The sequence below is a fragment of the Talpa europaea genome (assembly GCF_964194135.1).
Source record: "Talpa europaea genome assembly, chromosome: 4".
NCBI lineage: Eukaryota > Metazoa > Chordata > Mammalia > Eulipotyphla > Talpidae > Talpa > Talpa europaea.
In genome coordinates, this window is record NC_140070.1 from 137,388,539 (window position 1) to 137,413,563 (window position 25,025).

General features: G+C 40.1%; 1 protein-coding gene across 2 annotated transcripts in view; it reads right to left on the reverse strand.

Moving 5' to 3' along the window:
* Nucleotides 1-25,025, reverse strand: part of GRIK1 (glutamate ionotropic receptor kainate type subunit 1) — a gene marked incomplete at both ends in the record, with an annotated part of 352,921 nt that overhangs the window by 73,123 nt on the left and 254,773 nt on the right. The window lies entirely within an intron of this gene.

Below are 25,025 nucleotides of genomic sequence, written 5' to 3' on the forward strand. Positions count from 1 at the left end.
GGTGAATCCTCTGACCCCCACATCTCTGGCCTGTCCCCCAGCTCTTGTATGCACAATAAATCTTAAAAATATGTATGTATTTAGTTTTAGGGCCGTTCCTTATTCTGTGACAGGTGCTTATGCTTTAAATCCCAAGTACTCATCTGTCTATAAGTCCTTAAGTAACCCTGGGCAGATGTGTTCTTTGGAGCATGAAGAAGTGAATAGGACTCCCCAAAAGTAAATTGTGATGTTTCGGTGAAACTGCTGAGTAAGTCTTTCGGTTTCTGTTTGTCTAACATCACATTAAACAATAGTATTTCCACCCAAACACTCTTCAGCATCTATTTCCCAGGACCAGGATTCTGGAGTTGAGATTCATTCAGTTGCTCAAGAATTTCCAGTCAAGTGAAGAAAAGTGTCAAATAAATCCCACAGTAGCTTGTGAAACTGCCTCAAAACTACAAAGGACTTAATTAGACTCTGGTTATCGGAATTAATGATGTTTTAAAACAATATTCACAAATGGTGGAGGAGAAAAAATCACTTGGTGACATATTCAAAGATGTCGCTTTCAAAATTGCTTTAAGTGGGAAGCAACATACATTCCTCTGCCTGTTGCAGAATAATTAAGTCAGAATGGTAAAAGTCAATTGTTTTGATTCCATTACAGTTCAATTGAATCATGTTAATTAGAATAGGTTGGGCTTGTTCTCATTTAGACCAGTTAAGTTTCATCCTCTCTCGTATGAAGCAAAATTTACTATCAGCCATCATTGAATAAAACCTTTTAAAATAAGAAAAGGTAATTATAAAAGATGAGCTTTCAAGACTCTAATTATCAAACTACTTTGAAAGTATATTAATGAAAGTACACCTCCAGTTTAATTTTTAATAATGTTATTACCGCTGCATTAAAAATACATAAAACATCTTTCTGAGAAGGGGAACGTAGCAGCCCAGGGTGGCGGAAGTTATCACTGCAGTTTAGCACTTGGAGTACAGCAAACTGAGCTTGCTTCTTGGGCACCGTTAAGCCTCATCCTTCACTAATGCAATTGCCAAAAGTCAGTTTCTTTGATTTGTCTGACATTTGCAAGACCAATATCCAAGTGCCTTAGATTTCTGCCAGATGATAGCAAATTTGAGCAACAGATACTGAATCCGACTGATTTGGGAAGAGGCTTGGAAATATCAAATAGTTAAGACAAAGATGCATGTTAGGTAGGGCTGTGCCCAACTCTGAATGGCTTCCACCCAACAGCCAGTTACCCTGGGGCTATGACCTTACAAATGCTCCTGGACAGGTGTGTTGCCAGAAGCTGTTTGCAAAGGGCTCACACTCCAATTACTAAGACAGGTCACTTATTTTCATTGAATGTAAATTCACTGAGCGCAGGGAATTAAAGGTCCTCTCACATCTGCCATCAATATTTTGCTAAGGATGCAAAAAATTACAAATTGGCAAAGACTTGGAGTGTGGCATCAGATTCACATCTCTCCCCTGTATCTTCAACGTGCTCCAGGCCCACTGCCTTCCGAGATGCCTTTGGGGCTGGGATGGAAAACCGCAGGGTTTCTGAGTCTGTGGTAGCTTATTTGCTTTGAATATGTTTATCCAAAATCTGTTTCTTCGTCTTTGCTTCATGCTTGTTTGCATTTGAGTTTCCTTTCCATTGTACCATGACATTTGGCTTAATGCCAAATATATATTCATTAACCTCTCAGCTCCCATTAACCACATGTATTCTGTCTGGAAGGCCTGGGTAACCTTGTGTCCAGTGCCATCTTGAAAACCTCTGGTGGCACTTCAAATTTCATTGTATTTTCCTCCAACAAGCCTTAAAATATAAACACTGGATTAGTTATTCTTGCTGAGATTCCTGTAATTTTCCCTCTTAAAGCATGCATTACCTTGTATTGGATAGGTTGCTTGCTTTCCTGTCTTCTGTTTCACTCTGGGTTCATTGAGGACAGAGTATTAATGATTTATGAAATCCATATTAAATGTTCTTACTGTTCCACCTGTGAGTCAGTTAAACATAGTGAACAGACGTGTTTCAGTGGAGGCAGCGAGGTACAAGAGAAGTAGTGTGGATTTTGACATCCCACAACTCCAGAGTTAAATCCTCCCCGGACATTACCAGTTGGGCAACTTGGTCAAATCCACTGAATTCCATTGTCCTCATTTGACAAATAGCAATGCAAGAACCTACTTTACAAGAAAGTTGTGAGGGTGAGAGATAAAATATTCATATCTAAACATCAAAGGAAGAGAGGGTCATAGTTCTCTTTATTTCTTGGATATTTCCATTAAGTACAGGGATTGAGGTTAATTTCTGTCCTTAGAGGTGCTGTTATCTGTAAAGTAAATCTCCTTATAAAGATGTGTGGGCATGAAATGTATGTGAAACATAGTATGTTATTTGTCAATTACTTTATGATGTGTGCCCCTGCAAACATGCTGGCTGGGATTTTAATGGGGGTGGGTTGGGAGGAACTGAAGCCAAAGACTGTTACAGGTGTACTCCATGGAGGGGGTTGCTGGTGAGGCTGAATAGCCCCAGGTGTGATACGGACAGAGAATCGGTGTGGGTGGAGACTCTGATGAGATGCATAAGGGGCTGCAGAAACAGCCCCCAAGGATTCAGTGTTTGGTATTTCAGCATTTTTAGATCTTCAGTGATTCTGGGGTGTTCTACAGCCATCCCAGGCTGCGTAGGTCATTATTGGTTCAGGCAGCTTGAAAGAGAAGCTTGGAACCCATGGCATCATCCCCACAGGTTGGGGGGAAACAAGCCAGCAGGGAGCCAGCAACTTGAGCCCCCCTGAGAATCTCTATATGCTCTTTCCACTCTCGGGTTCTGCAACTGCTCTTCCTCACACCGACCGACCTGTGCCGCACCTTGTATGCTCAGTCTCTCAGCTCAGGTGCTTCTACTCCTGCAGGCCCACACCACACCCAGTGTCCGCCATCAGGCATCCGTGCTGCAGGCCCTTACACCCAAGTGCCTCCTGCATTCAAGGCCGCAGGTGAGAGCCACAGAGGCCAACAGTACAAAATCCTGAGCATCTTCCTTTACTGTACACAGAATCAGCCATTTCCGCCCCTACCATGCCAACCTTCCAAAAGGCTGTTGCGGCCTGTGAAGGATGTGGAGAGGCTTCCAGCAGCCAACCTTCGAGAAAAAAAGTTCAGAGGATTTGCAGGCGACCAAGTGACTGAAACTTCCAGCTTTGTGGCTATGATAGCCTTGATGGGAAGGTGAAGACCAGGAGCTGCTGCTCACTGAGCTGCATGAGTGTGGCCATTTGTTGGGTCGTTTGGCTGCTGCAGCTGCTGTTTTCAGTATCTCTTGACCATGCTGTGCTGGGGCATCTCGGCATCTCTGGTGAGTGTCTTCTGTCTTCATGAATTGGATCCCAGCCTGTTGTCTGCCTCCGATGATAATAAGACACTGGACACTACACTGGGTGAGGTAAGCGGCCATTTGTGGCCTCGATGACTCTTTGTTTTCCTTTTTTGTTAAATAAATCCCTTTACTGTTGTTCTTTGAACCTAAGTGGTCCTACAATTGTGTGTGCGGGTGTAGAACTCAGACAGTGACCAGTAAACCATTTGGGCAGTGTCCTTGGCCAGTTTTAGTGCCCCTTGCTGCTCTGTATCAGGATATTGATTGTTCTCTTAATCATATTGAGCAGGGTAGCATGTAATAGCAAGCATCAGCTCTGTAGTGTTAAGAGTTAGGTCTTAACTGAGTTGTAGCAGGGATCTCTGTTCTCAGTGGACTTTCTCTTGCAGCAAATAACTAGGTGATTCATGCAAGGTTTATAGTCGTTTTAATGGGACAGGGGCATCATGTGTGAAAGTGGTACAAGACGAGAATGAAACTGGAATTGGAATCCAATCAAGCAATTTGTTGAGAGATGGCTTGCATTCACTGTGACCCTTCTTTAAACTCCCTTGAAATAGAGGACACACTCTACCACTTTGAGGGCAACTCTTGCATCCAGGGAGATCATCACCTATTTTCTCTGTGGGGATATCTGGCTTTTGCTAAACTTAAATCTTACTTGAGCTCCACTCTGAGGCCAGAAAGTGTGCCTTGGATTAGAAAAAGCTATGAAATAGGAGCCATACAGCATGATTCAGGCGCTGGACTGGGGCCGGAAACTGGCAATCCTCAAGGAAAAGAAAGTGTGTTTAAGATAAAGCCAGATGTGTCTTCCTTCTTAGTTTAAGCCTAACTTGCTTAAATGGTATGAAAGTTAGCAAATCATTTAAAATCCTAAGTATTCTATCTTGGCTCCACGTAATGATAAATATTGGATTCACCAACGAAATCCAATTATAAATTGATTCAGTCAACAAGATAGCTTCCAAAATTTTGAAAATTTGAAAGCCAGCCTTCAAACTGAGATGACAAAATTCTAGTCTCTCAATGACCAGAAATAGAAAGTAAGTGGAATGAAATAAACAATCACTTCTGAATCAAGATAAAGATTTGTTCAGCTACTTGCTGAGAGGATGAGCTGTAGAAACCAGTAAGGATATTCAGTTTCTTTCTAAAAACAGCCATGTGTTACACCTGACAGAAATCCTGTTACGTAATTAGGAACTTTGTATAAAAACAACGTTTTAAGGATTGGATATGGGAGTGCAGAGGATCTACAACCTACCGCTGTCAGTTTCATTCTCAATTTAAAATATGAGCCAGGGAGAAATGCAAATCTATAAAACCCAAAACTTAAAAAGCCAAGTACAATAATTCCTCAATTCAAATGTATAGGAATCTTCGTCCTTTAAGATCCTGTAAGGATCTGTTTTGATCTACTCAGGATCTTTTGAGTTTTAAAACAAAGTCTCCTATTCTTGGGGTAACTTCAGTCCCAGCAAACCAGGATTGCTGGTCATCCTAGCTCCAATATTCAGTGGACACAAAATGCTCTTGGCTCATATAACTCAACTAAGAAAGGTCTTTCTCTGAGTCAATATACTTGGCTGATTTTTTAAAAAATTTCTTACAGGTAAAATTTCTTTTCAGGTAAAATACATAAAATCATATGTATTTAATGTGTAAAAATAGATGATTTGGTCTTATACATAAGGCATTCTAATTTCTGAACCAGTAATATAATGTCCCACAGTGTTGCTGCAACCTTTACTCTGTTCCCTTGATGGGCCATGTGCTCATGGCACTCAGATATCAGGGATGATCTAATTCTTATACGTAAAGTTCAATGTTGATGTTCTCCAAATACTTCCTGTTCAAAGACTGCTATCATAAAACTTTTTTATTTTTTAAAGTTAGTGATGGCTCTCAAATTTGGTTTTGAAAGACTGGGTTGTCATACTACTCTTGTTTAAGTTGGTTGCACTCTAGGTTTGCATAGATAATTGAGAATAAATTTTATGTGGCTGAAATCAATCTTTCTGTGCCTATCTGTAGCAGTTACAATTAGGGCCCTACCCAATGCCCCTTTAGCAGCCTGGTGTACTTGCTATAGGAACAGGAGTGTTGACTACCTTTGGCCTACAGGAGCTTCCTGGGAGGTGCTGGGAGGCTGTGGCTCAAATTCCCAGCTGGGCAGTGGCCTAGGCCAACAAATGAGTAATATTGGAGTGTATCCACCTTCCGAGGGACCAGGCATGCTGAGATGAAATGTATGTTCCAAAAGTCCCCTGTGGGGTAAGGCTGAGGTAGGTTTCTCTTTGTTATTGTCCTACCCAACTTCCCTCTTGCCAATTCGGGGTCCTCCTGAGGGTACTTTCTTTTACAAGGGTCACTTTCTATACTGGGCTGTCCTTCTATGGCACCTATACTATATCTTATCATTTGTGAATCTGCAATTCATTAAAATCTATTCAAAACTAACACAATTTATTCGTGAATTTGGCCATTCATGTTGATAATGATAATATCTTTAAAACAACATGGAAACTTTCCATAAGATCATAAATGTGGGAACTGAATTATTTAGTTAATCGTGACCTACTGGCAACAAAGAAGGCACTTTTATCTCCTTTGCTAGTTGATCAATAGCTGAGTTTCACATAGGTCAATAGGATCATGTTAATGGAGAATCCAAGCTGAACTTAGGTTGTCTCACTCCAAAGACTTTATTTTTATCTGGTTTTATTTTATTCTTCTGTCTTCCTTTACTCCTCTTCATCCTTTTATCTTTAATTTCTCAATTTACAATCCCAATCTAAAAAGGATGAAATACCTTATTTTATGAATGTGCAATCATAGTCAATTAAAATTGTTGGATAAGTTTTTAAAAAGCCATACTGAATTTTAAAAGTTCAGTCTAAAAATAGAATGAATGAAAAGCAATTGTATAATTTAGTGGTAAGCTTGACCTTATGTAATATGGTCAACATATTATTATGTATTAAAATCTGAAGTATGAATTCTATCAAGTTAAACATCAGCAGAATAATTGCCTAATGCCCAGGTGAACTTTCACAGAGAGAATTCCATTTGTTGTCTTTATTTTCAAAACATTTTGTTGGCAAATCTTGTTGCTAAACTGTGAGGTCTTTGAGGGTAATTGCCATCCTTGGCTTGATGTGCTACTTTGTGTAAAGATGCTATTTCCATTTCTAATAGTAACAAGATGAAAAGAAAATGTGGAAGTCACTGAATGCTACAGTCTTTGTCCAGGTTCAAAATTAGGTCAACAGTTTGTCACATTTACAAATCTTCATTGTGCCTTTAGAACTAAGTCCCTTGCAATTGTTGGAATTGTCTTTTAAAATATTTGCTAGTCACCCATTCATCACCTATGTTGATTCAGAAAAATGTTGATTTTTCATTTCCTTGCTTAAAAGAATTCTCATCACAGATACTGTCACTTCCTGATTAAGTTCTTTTTTTCTTTAAATCATGACTAGATAATTTGAGTAAGCACAGATTATTTGGGTAATTAGATAATGTTGCGAGCCTGTTTGCCATTGGTGCTGAATATTTACTTTAAAAAGATATAGAATGTTTAGAAGGGAAAAGAAAAAGAGACTGCCTTAAAAGACATTGCCTTTACTCTTATTTATCATGCCACATAAACTTTTTTTAAAATATTTTTATTTTTTATTTATACAAGAGCTGGGGTACAGTGTGGGAGAGTGAGAGGAGTCACCAGAGACAGAGTGGGGAGCAAAACAGGCAGAGAGGCCAAAAGCACTGCTGAGGGGAGCAGCTGGCGAGACAGGAGAAGTCTGGTGCGCCATGTGGGAATCTCCCTGGCTGACCGGGAATCGAACCCGAGCTGCAGAGACTGCGGACAGCTTCACAGCGCTTTGCTCAACCCATTGCGCCAACAGGGAGGCTCACCACATAAACTTCAAAGCTGTATTTACCATGGAATCAATGAAAGGAAGGAATGAGCAGAAAACCTCTAACATTTATACCCAAAAGGTCAACTGAAGTTATTAGTGTCAAAACCTGACTCTCTAAGGCAAACCTTAGGCTCATTGATTTACATAAAAGCCAACAATGAACATTTTCATCCTTTTCTCTGAGTGTTCCTTCATAGGCTGTGCACAAAGGGAGTCAGTATTCAAATATTATTTTCAAGTTATAATTAGCTTGACGTTCAAACTACTGGTTTGTACTTTCAACAATGTAGACAACAGAAGCCCTGGCTGTACTTGCTGTTTGGCCCTGGAGGACCGAGAAGGAAAGGTAGAAGAATGGTTGAGGGGACTTGCCTTCCTCCTCTGCAACACCCACACTTTCCTCGTAGCCCCAACTCTCCTGCTGTTCTGAAAATTAGGGGAAAAGAAATATTTGATCCAGGCCTTTCTTCTTGCCTCTCTACTGCTTCTTACTCCTCAGCATGAGTTCAACACTGCCCTGTGTTGGTGTTTGATTTTCAGTTCATTTGACATTTTAGGGCAAGAGGCCATGCTTATTTTGGCTTAGGTCTGTTAAAGTCTCTTTTAGAATCTTCCATATTGTGAACGCTCATGAAGTTTACTTATAAATAAAAGCAGAATATGAAACAAATATATCTCGCATCTTTGGTTAGTGATGGATTAGTCAATGTACAAGGTGAGAGCATGAACAACATTCTTTAACTTCATCTTGATACTTAAAATGTAATCTTTCTCCAAATGGCATAAAAACTATGTTTCTGAAGGTTGAACGTGAGACATGTTTTTTTCTTTAAATCTATAAAAAACTTTGTTGAGTGTATTGACACTATACACTTTGATTTTTGAAATACAATCAATAGACTTACCCATCACCCCTAAAATTTTTCTGATGACCTTCTGTAATCTTTTTACTGGGTCCCCTGAACACTTTTAATCTTTTCCCAAAGTAATCACTGATCTTTCTGTCACTATATATTAGTTTGTATTTACTATAATTTTATAAAGATGAAATAATAGAATTGCAATTCAGCCATTTTCAGCCAGTAGGCTGAAAGCCATTTGAAATATATATGTGTATATATATATATTTATTTATTCAAAGTCATTTGAAATATATATATATATAAATATATATTCAAGTTTCAAATTGAAATATATATATTTCAAATGGTTTCAAATCATTAGCATAACATAGCAGGTCCTTCATGAACTGGCCCTGTTGAACTTCTATTATTTTACCTCCTACTGTAATTTACTCTCAGCCACCCATCAGTCTCCACGCATGGAGTGCCCTGCCCCCAGACCATGCATACCGCCAGCCACATTCCAATGCATTCCCTAAAGCTGAGGCCATTACCATTCCCATTCGATGCAACTCAGATCTAAGAGCACTGTTGTGTGTTGTGACCCACTGTGTACCTTAAAGACAGCTGTAGCCTATAAGTCAGTCCAGAGTGAGGCAGGTATTTGCTTCCATTTCTATATTCACATTAGAATCTGCTCTTCTTAAAGTCAGGGACCAAGTCTAACACATCTTAGGGGAACTGTTCTTGTCCCCACTCCCTTCCCATAGTATATCTCACTCACTGTCCATTGTAGAATAAATACTGCAGAGTAATCTTGATAAATGGTATGTGTGCATATTTCTTTTTTCATTAAATGTTTTCTGCTCTGGAAGAATTTTCAAATATAGGTGATGGCAATGGCTGACACCCACTTTTTTCTCTAAGGAATCCTGACTGTTCCTCTTAACTCTCAGCTGATAATCTTGCTGTCTTTCTTGCTGGGAGAGCAGACACAACATTTCTACCACCACTGGTAGAAACACTGATCCAATCATGAACATCTATGTCTGTATTCTCCAGTTTTCCTCCTGTCAACAGAAATGAAGTTTCTATGCTCCTGTGTGTACCAGAATCCCCCCTTCCTTCATAAGGATGTGGCTCTAGCAATGTCTCTCTCTTTTTCATTATCAACTTGTCCATCTTTGACTGGGTCACTACAATCAGCATACAAATGCGCTATTGTCTATTTCATCCTTAGAGAACACCCTCTCAATCCCAGTCATTATACTGCATATTTTCACAGATATTATTTCCTTCCCTTCTTACAACTGTGTAGAATTGAAATCACTGGCCTTGTTATGAGGGTGTTTGGATTCAGATCCATGTTTTCTGACTCCACCAAGATAGTACTCAGCTGAGATGACCAGGTGACTTAGAATGACATACACAAAACACACAGCTCATGCATAAGCACCCAAAAACATCTCTCTTGTCTGCTTTTCATTCTCAAAGACTACTATGCCTATTTTTTAATCTAATTTGTCACATTCCCACTAAACTTTAAGCGTCTTACCATTCTATGGCCATTTATAGTATGTAAAAAGTAATTTTGCCAGGTAGTCATTTTGTTAAATGACTGAAATTCAGAGATGTTATGAGTTACTATATTTTCAGTCTAAAGGTTTTCAATTATTTTCTCTGTAATTGCAAATAAGGGTAATAGGATTTCTAGTAGACACAGCTTATTTTGCATCAAAAAGTCTGTATATTCACTGACCACAGAGACCCAGATTCAATAAAAGCCCTGATGATTTTATTCTTCCCTGAAGAATTTCTGGGAAATTGGCATGCATAACTTTTCAAGCTGTCATAGGGATGGGAAGCCGAGCTATGCCAGAGAGAATGCTGAAGAAGTTTGCTGAATATTTTGAATTCGACTAGGTTACTAGACCTATTTTTTTTTTTTAAATAAAAGCACATGCATATGTAAGTGTAGTCATGCACCTTCAGCTGGCTGGTTGGATACCTTTGGGTAGAGATTAAATCTCTATCTAGTCAACTTAAAATTCTAGAAACTCAGAGAAGCAGTAGAGTACAGAGATGGAGAGCGCTTTTAGTTTTGTGGTATAAGGTTATGAGTGGGATGTTGCTTTAGTTTGTAACTTTGAGTTAATTACCCAACCCTGCTATGCCTGTCTCCTCATGTAAAATGGAGATGAGATGCATTGGGCCATTATGAGGATCCGGTGAGCAGATTATCAAACATTTAAAGCATTTCATGCTCCTAATTATTATTTCCCTGTTATTGTTATTATTCCCCTGTTAAGTCTCTGAATGCTCTGACAACTTGCCTGTAGAGAGACTTAGAAAAGTATGCACCTTGACCCAGCACTGAGACTTGGCATTAATTTTCTTTTTCCAATCAATGCATGAGCTGTCTTACAAAAGCCAGCCTTTAGCAACTGGGAATATTACCTTGCAACCCTAATGCCCTTTAAATGGGCAAGTAAGTGAGGAGGATTCTCTACCAATAGGCACTAAAAAAGCCCCCTGGCTCATATTAGGACCCATATACTCCTTCTAATTGCATTTCTATGATTTTTTTTTTCTTCTGGTGTTTCCATTTAACATAGTTTGGATAGACAAAGATCCCCACCTCTGCCTCTGTCCTTGGCCCTCATGGAACTTTCAAGGTGGTCCTCTAGCTACATACCCATAACTGGCAGGAACCACAGTCATCTTTGCATTCTCCACTAGACAAGCCCATGAGACCACATGGTTCTGAGACAAGGGAAGTTTTATATCCTAATATACCAAACTCTGAAGTGAGTGAACAAAGCAATTTTACAACAGTTTGGGTAAGTCTTCTGGGATATAACTAGCCACCAAGTTTAAATCAGTGTTATTCCAGAGGGCTGCACAGAGTGTGAGCTTATTTCCCCATATGCTTGCTGGATTGTCTGACATAAAGCACAGAAGAAGGTACCCAAGCATTTGTTCAGAATATCAGGGTAGAAAAGGAGTGAATCAGCCTCCCTTCCACTTTCAGAACATTTATTGTAAGGACACAGACTCCTATAATTTTGAGGTCACTGAGGCAAAGATTTGATGTGATTCACTTAAAGTCACTTTACTTAGTAGTGACGAGAGCAAGACGAGGCTAGACTGTGTCTTGATGCTCAAGAATCCAGTGGAGTCACTTGTATGTATGTGAGTGTGTGCGGACATGCACATGTGGGAGGACATGGCACCTTAACACATTTTGAGAAATAGTTGATGGAAAGTTGTTATACAGATGTGACAATTCACAGCATTAGGTTTTTCTTCTTTAAATGGGTTGGTCTGTCCCCAAGTCATGGAAAGCAATCAGCTTGCTCGATCACACAATATTGACAAAGGAAAATAGTATCCCAACTTCTGATGATCTATGTTATATAAAAAACCTTAATTTAAAAATTTTATTGTCAGAAGTGCAGTTTTCAACTCTGGCTGCTTTAGGATGATTATGGAGTTGTAGGTGTCAATACTCAGCAGGTCTGAATGCTACTGGAGAGCATCACAGTCATCTATCTCTCCCTTCAATTGTGTTTCAAATAGGGTTTTTATCAGGGGGGTGGTATTTGACAATTCTCTGGAGGTTTTGCTAATTAAGTCATATACTCTGGTCATAATTTTATTGATTGAGATGGATGTTTGGCACTGTGGTTTTTTTTTTTTTTTTTTTTTTTTTGTGCATTGGTGAGCACACTCTTTCTAGTCTGGGAATTTGGGAGAACAATCAATTATACCACACAAACTACCCAGCACATTTTCCATATGAATCTTTGACAGGGTGACAGGGAGTTTCCGTTTTGCCCTGCTTGCCTGAAGCACGGGTTCCATTAGCGATGTGGTATTTGAAAGCAAATGCTGCACATTGAAATCACTGCTGAGTCACATTCCAGAAGTTTTACAGCCATTCAAGTGGTTAAAACTTACTGCTCAATTTGAAAGGGGGAAAAATTGGAGTTACAGGATACAGATATTTTAGAAGGGGAAAACATGGTTTAAATATGTTCTCTGTGTTCTTGGAGGGGGCTGCCTGTTAAGTGTGACATAACCTCATGTATAACTTGTACTACGTTAACGATTGTCTTAATTATTTGTGATATATTATCTGTTTATTAATAATAATTGCATAGTATGCAACAAATCATGCTAACCATCTTTTTTTTTCAATTATTAGTCAAATCCTTGTTGGCAGAAAACACATTACCTGTGTTTAATAGCTACCCAAAATACTGGGAGATGGTATGGTTGAGTAAAGTAGCACATCTAAAAGTTACATAGTTTTAGGTAGTGGAGAAAATAGAGGTAGATAGCAAGGCCTGGAATTAGGAACTTCTTCCTACCTGCCATCACACCAAGGAAAGGCTACAGAATTACAATGCAGGGGAAATAAACCTCTGTGCTACACCCCATTTTCCTGTCTCCATTCTTCTACTCAGAAGATCAGACAAGCAGACTGCATAAACTCTAGGTCAGAGATGAAGCCCTATGACCTCCAGGTCATGGTGCCCATGGTGGTGGGATTGTAGGAAAAATAAAATTTAGCTCTTACACCCCAATTCAACTCCAATTGGATTTTACTTTGACCTTTGAAGCCTTCCCTAGTTTAGAAAGTCCCTATTGGCCTGTGAATGTGTATGAAAGAATGAAACCTTAAAAAAATTTTCAGGGGTATTCTAGAATTAATTTGCCCTTTATTATTTGTCCTTCCCAAAACTCAAATTATTGTTTATTATATGGACTTATTAAAATTCCATATACTTTAAAAAAAAGAATGACAGCTTTAAGTACTTATTGACTGCTTAATATGGTCATGCAAAATATGGTCATTTAGCAAACTTTCAAAATGCTAACACTTTATCATGGAATAATTGTGAGTGAGGTCAAGTGATGACACTTCCCATGGAGGAGATAGGAGAACAGAGAGAGAATTTTATGGATTACAAAAATTTGTCTACCTTCACTCTGCTGATTGAACAGAATTAACAAGTGCATTTCATTGCTGTGTTATTTCATTTGTTTTAAATTAAAGGAGTCTCACTCCATAACTATTGCATAAACACAGGCCTGATGGACTAACCATACACTTATTGTCTCACTCAGGTCCCTGGAGTGCAACACAATGACAGATATCTGAAATGTACCCTCCATCTAAGCAATGTGGTATCTGTCCTGTCACCCACGATTTTAAGCCAGTTCTCAGAAGCTATTTAAAAACGAATCTGAAGTATACATAATAATGGTGATGAAAATAAACATTAAGCAAAGGAAGAAATGATAAACATAACCTTTAGACCACATAACTTCCTCCATGTCAGCTATTTCAGGAACTGAAATGATGCATTTATCATATTCTCATCTGTTCAATATATAATTATTTTTAACTATTATGTGTGTTGTTTATAACCCATTATCTTGCAATAACAGCTTGCATGGATCACTGCATAATTTAAAAAATATAATGGCTTTTCTTGCCAATATTTGATTTCCAACTCTAAATCTGCTGACTTAACTATATCTATGCCAAGTACACTTGGTAAACTATTTTTTTTTTTTTAATTTCCTAAGGATTTATCTTAGAATATGCACCTGGATTTTCTTTTCTCCTAAACTAATTCCCTTTGGCACTAGTTCATGTGGTGGCTTGTTTTCGGAAATAGAGTAAATTGACCTCTATACTTGCAAATCAACTACACGGATAGGGACACAAATCTGAGGCCCAGTGGGTGTGAAGTGGGTGGGAATAGGGCACTTGTCTAATTATCTGGATAATGTAATCAATCAAAGTTGGAAATCAAATCATTCAGCCTTAAATTACTCAAATTACTTTGGCCATATTAATCAATTAATGTCTTTCTTAGATACTTATTTTTATAACTAATCATTATATTCTTTGTCTCCGAAGAGAAAAAATATGGATCGCATGTGGGTTGAATTCATATCATTTCCTAGTTAGCCTGGCTGGCTGAGATACTGTATTAAGAAAACATTTATTTAGCATCAAAATGTATTGCACACATGAAATATATTTTAACCAAATTGAGTATTGTATGTTTAAAACACAAATTGGAGTTAAAAGGCTGTAAAAGAAAGTAAAACAAGAATATTATTGATTACATGCTGAAATGATCCTGTGTTCCTTACACTGGGTTAACTACAATATATTATTAAAAGGAATTCCATCTGGGTTGCAATGTGGCTACTGGGAAGTCAAAAATCGATGTGACTCACGTAATTGCTCTACTGGGCAGTACCGTGCTAGAGCAAGTCTTGCATTTATGCAAAAGAGACAATTCCTTAGATGTTTACCATGTCATTATTCAGATGTGCCAAGAAAGAAAAAAGAATAAAGGAGGCAAGCCAAAATATTCAGGCACAGGGAAATGGTTCAGCACACTGAAGCATATTCAATGCCGGAACTGTTGTGCTTTAAGAAGCCTTCGCTTTCTTGCTATTTGCATGTCCTGCTCTCTCTTTCCTTTTAAGGCTTCTCTCAGGTTTCACATTATTGGTGAGATGTTTTAAGCTACCTTACCGAAAACAGCAATATCCATTTCTCTCTTCTAGCACCCTTGCACACCCTACCTTCTTCTAAGTTTTCTTCATTGCATAGTTGTCATCAGCACCTGAAGCATTAGATCCCTTTCCTGCCCTGTTCCTCCTCCAAACTGTCAGTTCCATGTGAGAGAGGGCTTGGTTTTGTTCACCGCTGCATCCTTAATGTCAGAGCAGCGTCTGCCACATAATAGGTATTCAGTATATATTTGTTGAATGAATGATTGATGGGATACTAGATTGAGTGAAAATTAATAAGCAAGAATAATAAGTATGTATCTATTTAGACATTTTTGAAAACTAAGTAAGATTGATTGGAAAACCAAGTTGCTGAATGAGATGTCCATACACACATATACAAAATCGATGTAATTACCAATGTTTCTATCGATCTAGCACAATCTATCGTTTTATCACCTTTCTAACTACCAGCTTACCAACCTACCAACCTATCTTCAGCTATTAATGTCTTGGTTTTGCTCAGACTGAATGAAGGATTTGCTTTCCATGCCACAGCCTGATACGTATGTATGTATGTGTGTGCACACGCACATACCCAGTCATTTAAGTATATGACATCCATTTAAGTATGGACATGTAGGAACTGATGTCATTTTCTCCTGGACTTGTATAGGCACAGAGGGAAGAACCAGAGAAATTTACTACTCTCTTCTTAGGTCTGATTGTCTTTAATATGAGAGGACACAGGGATACACAATTTGGGTGTATATTGTACAAGCCAGAAGAGTGAAGCATCAGAGTGTAGGTACTTTCCAGTAGGTATAGAAAGATAAATGTAACTTGAAGTTTTTCCAAGGAGTAGAAATTTGACTGAGTTTACTGCCAGATCTAATGTCCTTTAATTAATCCCAGGCATGGCTTGTCTTGGAAATCAAAATCAAATGGCATGCAATTATGGGCAGTGCTACTTAGCACAGCTAGAGGCAGATAAAAACATGTCAGTGCTTATGTTCCTCCAGGGATTTGAATTTTTCATTTCTTAATTTTTCACATGAATCCCATACATATATAAAAAAATACTCAATACTTATCTTCTAAGTAAAAGTCCAAAAAATTCAAGATAAATATAGATAACTCAGTGGAAAATTTTCTTTTTGATTTTTAAAAGCTTGAATTTAGATATTCTGTTCATATACTCAAATTTATAATCTTTCCATCACATCAAAATAGAACCAATAAATTACATTTTCATAGCAAAACAGTAGCAGAAAGCTGCCCATATTTTATTTAACTCTCAGTGATTTCCCATGTACATTGGCATTTCAAAATAATTTTCCACTCCTATGTGGTAGATTTATTTTGGACCAGGTCAATTAAGAACTAGTTGCATCATTTAAAATTAACTATTAGTTCAGAAAAATTTATTCAGAGCTCACTAGATTTTAACTTTCTGGGTTCACTTTGATAATCAGTTTTTAAATGCCTGTCATGTACAGGCACTGTGCTTGAGCACACAGAGAGAAATTGCTTTTGTCCCTGTCCCAGGGGACTCTTACAATGTTCAAATGATGCATGTTAAGTGTTAACATGGAGATACACAGGAATTATGTTGTTCAGCAGAGGACCCAGCCCCAAATAGAGATTCAGGAGAGCTCGCTGGAGAAAATGAATTCTGAGTCAGTTAGCTCAAGGGAAAAATGGAAGACAGCACTTCCAGGCTGAACAGTGTGGAAAAAAGGGGTGTCACAAGGCAGGTTTTAGTTAGGAAAAAGAACCCCATATGTCCACTGTATGAGGACAGCATGGCGGATGCAGGCGACTTGAAGTACTTTGGTTTTGCTTATATGTGCAAAAGAGTTGTACAAAGACTGAGACTCAAAATATGGGGTCTAGTGTTAGGCTATTTTAATATACCAGGTAAGCAGTAATATGAGCAGCAGCAAGGGAACTTGCTGAAGACTATTTAGGATAGAAATTTGACAGGATTTAATGAATAAGATGAGTGTGCTGAGGAAAATGGAGTTTAAATATCTATCAAGGTCTGGTTTGAGTGACACTTTCCATCTTATTGCCATGTTCAACTCAGGTGCCTATGTGATAGAAATCAGGGTGAGCACTGGAGTGGGTAGTTAGACATTTCCCAGTTCCTATGCAGAAGTACAAAGGGGGTGACCTCCCATCTCCATTGTTCTAGGTCAAGGGTCAAAAAAGTGGTTAGTCACATGAGTGGTGATGCTGATAGGATTTCCCAGAGAGCTGTTGCCTTCCTGTGAGGTCACAGTCTTCTACCTTCAAAATGCCTTTCTCCAATCCCACCCTTAGTGAGGGGAGGGAGCTTCCAGGGGGCTATTCAGAGAAAGCTGGAATTGGGTCCAGCCGGAGACACTGAAGAGCCAAGGCTCAAACTTTCTCAAGTTGGGGTGGATCATGGGTGGTGGTGTGAATCCCAAGTGGCAAAGGAGGGAGGTGGCTGAACAATGTGGGAGTGACCAGGACACTCTGCTGCATCACTTTTAGAGGGACCCCCCCAGCATTTCGAAGAGGGCAATGAATGGGCGTTTTCTACAGGTCAGATTTGGAGCCTGAGTACCTTGGTGGGATCGTTCTGGATTATAATTATAATCAGACTATAAAAGTCATAAAAAAATAAAGACAGGGAAAAAGAGAAAATCAAGTATACTCCAACCCCCCCCCCAAACAAATCTGGTGTTTGTTATTGTAAAATATATGTAAAAATCACTGAGATAACTTCAAATTCCAGGTCTCCACCTTCAAAAATTTTGATTGGATTCTAGAACCTAAGAAACCTCTAACTTGAACCTAAGAAGAATCTCATTGATTCTGTGCTTGCTGACTACAGGTCACGTTTTGAGAAAAAGTGAACTCCAGAAAAGAACATGGATTGGCTGGGAAATGATCAGTCTTGTGAATTCTGAACAGCCCTCAAAAATATTCAGTATTCATACAAAGGGCTTGGAGAACAGTCTGCATAGTAAAAGCACAATAATATACATATATATTTGTATAATGCGCAATATATATGTATATACATATATATGTGTATATACACACACACACACACACACACATATATATATATATATATATATATATAGTCATGTCCCTTCTGCCTAAAGGGCTAAGGCAATCAGCAGGAAGGGTAAACTGTGGGCCCCTGGATGTCAAGGCTAAGGACACAGTCTTCATTTCTATCTGAAATAGAAATGGATCCTTCGTGGTCTCTGTCCAAGAAGCATTAAGAGAGACTGCCCAACAAAAACTCATAGTCAAAGAAAGTGCTTTAAGAAAAAGAATTAGCTTTAAAAATCTCCCAAGCACACCAGACGCACCAGTTTAAACTATGTTCTGAATCCAGAGAGCACAGACAAACCAGGCAAGCGAGAAGCGCCCCTGACTCACTTTGAGCGTGGCAGGGGCTCAGCAGCTCAGGGCGTGGTGAGGAAGGAAACAAGGAAAAGAGAAAGAGAAGTCAGCTGTGCTCCTTCATTTCCCTAGAGTCTCCCAGACTCGTCAAGGAGAAGAGAAATTTGATGTTAAATCAAGTTAGAGGTCTCATTGATCTCTTAGATCAGATTTCCTAATTACTATATAAGCTGAGGCTCAACTTGAAAGAGACATCAGCACTGTCATTACCCTAAGTAAACAAAAGTTATAGACTCTGCCCAGATAGTCATTGGATAATTTAAAATATCCAAATTTCTCTTCCTGTCTCGGTTGTGTGTGTTTGACATACCAGTCATGTGGGCATTGACATCGGGTCTGTTGTAGTAATAACAGCAACGACTTTTGTTTGGGAATGTATGGTATGGAGGTGGCAGGGGGTGGGGGGATCCAAGTGGATATTTTTTTCAACAGGGAATTAACTAGATGAATTTAGACCTAAGGGAGATGTTAGGACATGACCTCAAAAATCACTTGTCTACTTCTCTGGAATCCACTATGGAGAGCTGTGTGGAGATTTCTTGACCTACTAACCATAGAGCTTCCATATGATCCAGCAATTCCACTCCTAGGTATTTACCCAAAGGACACAGAAACATCAATTCCAGAGAGCACCTGCACCCCCATGTTTATAGCAGCACTGTTTACAATAGCTAAGCTTTGGAAACAGCCCAAATGCCCAAAAATAGATGACTGGATCAAGAAGATGTGGTCCATATACACCATGGAATATTACTCAGCATTCAAAAAAGATAAACACATGCAATTTGCAGCAACATGGATGGCGCTGGAAGGGATCATGCTCAGCGAAATAAGCCAGAAAGAAAAAGAAAAATACCGGATGGTCTCACTCATAGCAGGAATCTAGAAAACTTAAATAAGGGACCAGGAAAAAGAATAACTATAAGAAAGTAAAAATCAAAATCAACAAACAACTATGAACCAGAGACACTCTATGGGGGTTGGGGGGGGGCGGGGAAAGGAGGGATTGGGGTCAAAATAAGGGGGTTGTAATTGTATGGGGAATATAAAAATAAAATTTAAATTAAAAAAAATAAATTGCTTCCCCCTTTTAGTTCTTTGTGAGAGAAGATTTCTTCCAAACGGAGATGTCTACAATTCCTTGACAATTTTCGTAGCATTTGTCTCTTTTAGTACAATCTACACATAGCTACCAAGATAAACTATCTGAAAGATCATTTTGTCTCTTCCTCAAGAACAGTGACTTCTTATCAATTATTAATCAAATTTGAGATTCTCAGCTCAGCACGCACTGTCACCAATTATATCTCCAGAGTTACTTAGTTATTTCTCACCACTTCTGCATGGGGCCTCTCCAGCCAAGCCCATAGGGCTTCTTAAGTTTCATTTATATTTTTTCTGTTCACTGTACTGGGGCTCCGTTTTAACCACATTCTGTTTTAAACACCTGTTCTGCACACTCTTTGCATGGATTTCAGGGAACCTAAGGGGTTTGTAAGGCCCTTGAGATTTCAGAACAATTTGTAGGCCTTTTAGGGGAGCCATGGATTCATGGTTGGAATCAGTTTAAGGAAGGGTCAGAAAATAGTTGAAACCGACTGTCCTAACCTTGAATCAGTGATTTGTTTTGCTGTACCCACATTTCACTGCTCATCCGGCACTGGTGACTACAGACTCTCCTGCTCAGATACCTCAATGGGCTTGTTCCTCCCTCAGCTGCTCCCTGTGAGTTCTCCAGACCAGCTGGAACTTATTCCAGGAACAGTAACTGTAACTGAAGGCAGGTGGAAAGCACTTCAGCCTCCTCAGTCCTCATGTCAGCTAACATTTGCCAGAATGACCTGAGGTGGGGCTTGCTGGGTTCTCCTGGTAGCTCAGGCTCGCTGACTAGTACCTGATGTCTCTGACTCCCACTTGAGGAGTCACGTCCATGCTTAATGATGGACAGTCCCCTCATTCTCTGGAACCACTGCATTTTCCCCCTGTATGCTGCTTGCCAGCCCCCAAGGGCTAAACTTCCACTGCTATGTCCTACTGCCTGTAGGGTAGGTAAAAGGTATCAGGCTTCTCTGCCCTCCTGCCAGCAGGACAGATGATGGAACCCTGCGGTTCTGAATGCATGCCTGATGGCAGGCACCTGGAGTAGGGTGTGGGCATGGGTAGATGGGATTTGACTGTGCTTTTAAGGGCGGCGTCACAGGGACACCGGCAGAAGCAGAGTGAGAAGCAAGAGCAGCAGAAGCCGAAGAGAAGCCAAGAGAGAAGCAGAGCCATGAGAAGAGCAGAGAGAATTTGAGAGAAGGTCAGAGAGGCCAGAGTGAAGACTTGCTGGGGGCTGGCAGGCCTGCCAGTCTCCCGGCCCCCCAGCGCCCCTGCCTGCTGTGTACCTGGTAATCAAAATAAAAAACCTGCAAAAACCACTGAGGACTCTGACTCCTCCTTTACCCGGTCTGCATGGGATCCTAGAAAACCTGCACTGTGTCCATTCCTGCCCCTACGCTGCCTTTTTGCAAACTGCTACTTCAGTTGGGGGTCCAATAATAATGATGGTGATGTCAAAAATAGCACTAGCAAGCATGTGTGCTTCCACCCACTAGGCGGTGGGCTTCATGTTTTACGTGCATTACATCATCTTCCTGAAAAACACCTGAAACGATGCACACTTTTTAGCAGAACCTTTGATTGAACAGTTGCTGCCTTTTATTGAGCAACCACTGCGTGCCAGCTAGTTGCTAGGCAGTATATGTCATATATGAAACTCCCGGAAACAGGAGACAGTAAAATTTATATTAGTAGATAGTGGAGCCACATTCATTTTGGGGGGAGATGTTTCTGGATAGTGCCAAGTTAGTGTTACTTACATAATGAAGTCCATATATACTTGCGGAGTAGGAATTTAGAATGTAACATTTAGCAAATGCCCAGAGAAAGAACTCTGTAACGTGTTCATCATGCTTAATGTGTTCTTGAATTCTTTCTCTTTTCCCTCAACCCCAAATGCTGAAAGGTAGTTGGCTTGAGACCTGTCTGAAAGGCACACTGATTCCAAATGATGCGTGGAGTTATTAGGGATTAGTGTGCGGGCAACTATCTCTCTGCCCAGGAAGTTTACCTCCTGTGACGAATTTGATCTTCGCCCCATAAATTCAATATGCTGACTTGCGCCTTTATATTATTTTTGATTTGGAAATCCTTTAGAAATAGTTACTAAAAGATGAAGTCAGGGGCAGCATCAGGACCAACCATTTTATTTCATGTTTCCTAATGGAACCTGATGCCAGCAGAATGTTGTTGGATTATGTACTCCTTGAGAGGAACACCTGCATTTTTCCAACTTTGGCATGTTTTAGCTGTCTGAGAATTCCCTCAGTGCCAGCCATTCAATAGCAGGGACATTTCTTTTGTTTTCCCTCAACCCCAGTTTCTCTGCAGGACTCTCTATCCTGCCAAAGGTAGCATATGGCATCGTGACTCAGAAGACAAAAGAGAGGAGGAACATGATGGCCATACAGGTTTCCAATGCACCACTTCCCTCTTCCTGCCCCATCCCCGCTGTGGAGCCCGAGATTGGGGAATTTGCTCTTTGGAGTAAAGGAATGTTAAATGCTTTCTTGCTTTCAGTGTGGTCCCTCATCTTGGAGCTCATTATTTCTTTAAACATGTCTAAATGGAGCTTGGTAATGTCACCTTCTTATGCCACTGAAGTACCAGGCAGAAGGTACTTGGGGTGCTCTGGGTGTTTGATCCCAACCTTTCATGTGGCCTCTTACCTCTCCATGCATTGGTGTGAGATAAAAAGAAACCAGCTGTTTTCTTGTTAGAGATCAAGGTGATCAGGATGGTGACTTAGGACCTAACCACAATCTCTGCGGGAAGAGATGCAGCTGTGTGATGTTCTTCTCTTAGGGACAGTGTGTCAGATTCATGTAGCTGTCAGAGAGGGTATTTCATTTCATGCCTATTTGTGATTCCTTTGTGGTTGTGTTGCCAGTTTCAAATTCCTGGCATCATTCTCAGGAACTTGAATGAGGATGATATCAGCGGCCCATTCCAATGGACAGAGAATAGCTCATCTTTCACATTCTTGCTATGTTCCTGCATGGTTCTTCATAATCTTCCTCCTTTACCTTGCAGTAACACTGTCAGCTAGATGATGTTATCCCCATTTTACAGGTGAAAAAAGTAAGACACAAGGAGTTTAAGTAGCTCATTGAACTTGGATTGCTCATAAATGTTAGTAGAGTTGGGATTATTTTTTCTCTAAAGATTTATTTATTTATTTTATTTATACAAGCACTGGGTACAGTCAGAAGTGTGGGAGGGTGAGAGAATTCACCAGAGCCAGAGCAGGGAACAGAACAGGCAGACTGATGAAATACACTGCTGAGGGGAGCAGAGGGCGCGGCAGGAGAGGTCTGTGCACCGTGTGGGACCCTTGCCAGCGGCCAGGGATCGAACCAGCACTGCAGAGGCTGCGGGCAGCTTTGCAGCCCAGCACTCAACTGCTGCACCACCAGGGGAGGCCCAGTAGAGTTGGGATTTAAAGCGCAGTCACCAGGCAAAGACTAGGGTGAGGTAAAAGAGAAGGTAGGGCACAAAATTTAAGAAACATGACCTGTCCATCTCCTGGAGTTTATTGGTGTCAAGCCTGAGATGGGGTGCCTCCTGGAATTGTGTGCCCAGGGCACTTCTAGCTGCTTACTGCAACCTAATCCCAGTCTCACAAAGACCCTTGCCTTGGAGCCTGAGTATTGTCAAACCTCATCCATCCTGCCTGTCTGGGCCTCACTCCTATAGATCAGAATCATCTTTCAAAAGGAAGTAGGGTGAATGGCCAAGAGGGCCTAAGGGTGCTGGAAAGCCCAGTATAGACAGAGTCCAGAGAAGGCGTCTCTCTGGGCTTCCTCCCTTGCTCTGGGCTGGGCATTCTTCCCCCGTACCATATTCTCTCCCATTCTTCTTTCTCATGGTGTTGTCTCACCACAACCTTCCTCAGTATGGAAAGGGATAAAGTTATGCTTGCTGTGAAGGTAAATCCTGCATCCCATAGGGAAAGCACTAGGGCAGCACTACTGAGGAGGGTAGGTACTGCTCAGTCACACCTGGCTGCTCCTCAGAGCCTCATTTCTTCTCATCAACTTGGAACACACCCTGAGGTATAGGCTGAGTTTGAAGATAGTCCAGGGATACCTAACTATCTAGGTCTTAGAACACGGCCTTGGGAAAAGAAGTCAAATTGTCCTTAAAGAAAACAAAAAGGTAAACCCACAGATCCATGGCCAACTAATCTTTGACGAAGGAGCAAAGAATATGCACTGGAGCAAAGAAAGTTTGTTCAGTAAATGGTGCTGGGAAAACTGGGTCGCTACATGCAAAAGAATGAAGCTTGACTACTACCTCACACCATACACAAAAACCAACTCAAAATGGATTAAAGAACTAGACATAAGACCTGAAGTCATAAAATATATAGAAGGAAATATAGGCGAAATACTACATGACATGCACCTCAAAGACATCTTTACAGACACATCACCCAAAGCAGTGATAGTGAAGGCAAAGATAAACAGCTGGGACTACATCAAATTAAAGAACTTCTGTACAGCAAAAGAAACAATAACCTAAACAAAGAGAAACCCCACTGACTGGGAGAAAATTTTTTGCACCCAACACTAATGATAAAGGACTGAGCCCAAAAATCTACGAAAAGCTGATGAGACTCAACAAAAACGAAGAAAATAATGCAGTCAAAAAATGGGCAGAAGAGCTAGAAAGAAACTTCTCCAAAGAGGAAATACAAATGGCCACTAGGCATATGAAAAAATGTTCAACATCACTTGCAATCAGGGGAATGCAAATCAAAACTATAATAAGATACCATCTCATACCAGTGAGAATGGCACACATTAAAAAAAACTAGCAACAACAAATGTTGGTGAGGATGTGGAGAAAAAGGAACTCTTCTGCACTGTTGGTGGGAGTGCAAACTGGTCCAACCACTATGGTTGTGTGGAGGTTCCTCAATCTGCTAAAGATGGAGCTTCCATATGATCCAGTAATTCCACTCCTAGGTATTTACCCAAAGGACACAGAAACATCAATTCCAAAGAACACCTGCACCCCTATGTTAATAGCAGCACTATTTACAATAGCTAAGCTTTGGAAACAACCCAAATGCCCAAAAATAGATGACTGGATCAAGAAGATGTGGTACATATACACCATGGAATATTACTCAGCATTCAAAAATGATAAACACATGCCATTTGCAGCAACATGGATGGCGCTGGAAGGGATCATGCTCAGCGAAATAAGCCAGAAAGAAAAAGAAAAATACCGGATGGTCTCATAACAGGAATCTAGAAAACCTAAATAAGGGACCAGGAAAAAGAATAACTATATGAAAGTAAAAATCAAAATCAACAAACAACTATGAACCAGAGACACACTTTGGGAGGGCAGGGAAAAGAGGGATTGGGGTCAAAATAAGGGGGTTGTAATTGTATGGGGAATATAAAAATAGTAAAAAAAAAAAAGAAAACAAAAAAGATGGAGGGAAGCTCAGGGGCAATAATCAGGAATGCTCCTCCCCCCTCAAGTGCCATATACTCTTGAGTAGTGATAGCAAAGAAGTTCTTCCATCTAGTCCTTACAGCCTACGGCTTGGGAGACAATAGGATTATAAATTGATCATGTAGGAATTCTCTCTGGTATCCTCCAGTGAAGGACCACCCTGCTCCTAACTCAACAGATTATGAGATAAGAACTGATGGGTTCTTGTGAACTTGTGTGGGGGGCCGGCAGCAGCTGGGGCCAGAGCTGAAATGAAGGATGAGTGTTATGTCAGTGGAAATTTTCAACATCATGCTGGGAAA